This window comes from Dermacentor silvarum, chromosome 3, assembly GCF_013339745.2.
Source record: "Dermacentor silvarum isolate Dsil-2018 chromosome 3, BIME_Dsil_1.4, whole genome shotgun sequence".
Taxonomy (NCBI): domain Eukaryota; kingdom Metazoa; phylum Arthropoda; class Arachnida; order Ixodida; family Ixodidae; genus Dermacentor; species Dermacentor silvarum.
In genome coordinates this window covers 71,889,125-71,889,781 of record NC_051156.1, presented here as the reverse complement: position 1 = coordinate 71,889,781, position 657 = coordinate 71,889,125, and positions in this window count along the sequence as shown.

Here is a 657-nt window from a genome sequence, read left to right as displayed (position 1 = left end):
CGCTGCCAGCCTTTATGTGGAACTCGATCTGCACCCGAAACGTCGATGTCGATGTGCACACGAAACAGCAACAGTGGTCGTTACTCGGCCTTAAAACATGCATACAAAAAGACAGAGAGAAAATGAAAGGAAGCAGCAGCATTACAACTACCACCGGAAGGCCACTACGCTCACCTACTGTTTAGACTGGAGGAGAGATGGAGTATATAAAGCAGGGGAAGGAAAGAAGGGAATAGAAACAAGGACAGTGAATAAAGAACAGTAATAGGAGCTGAAAAAAATAAGAACGCTGCAAGTCATATCAATTCTAGACCCACATACATACGCAGGGTTCAGGGAAGGAGCGGGATTTTAGAAAAACACTCTAACAGGCATATACGCATGAGCTGATAGCGAACGATTAACGCCTTCTCCAGTTTTTGCCGCTCTCTCTATTGCAAAATAATCCATGCTGGCCAGAATGAAACTTCGCGTACAGAGCTATCTGAGCTACCTGAACTTGGGAACAGCGCTAGACGACGCATGATACGTAATACGTTGTCGAACGCTTTGATATGATATCTTGGTGAGGCACAATGGCTGCTCCTGCATTGTTAACAACTTAGGTATCGATCCGGCGGAGCCCTGAGGTTAAGAGCGTCCTGCAGCGGCATCGCA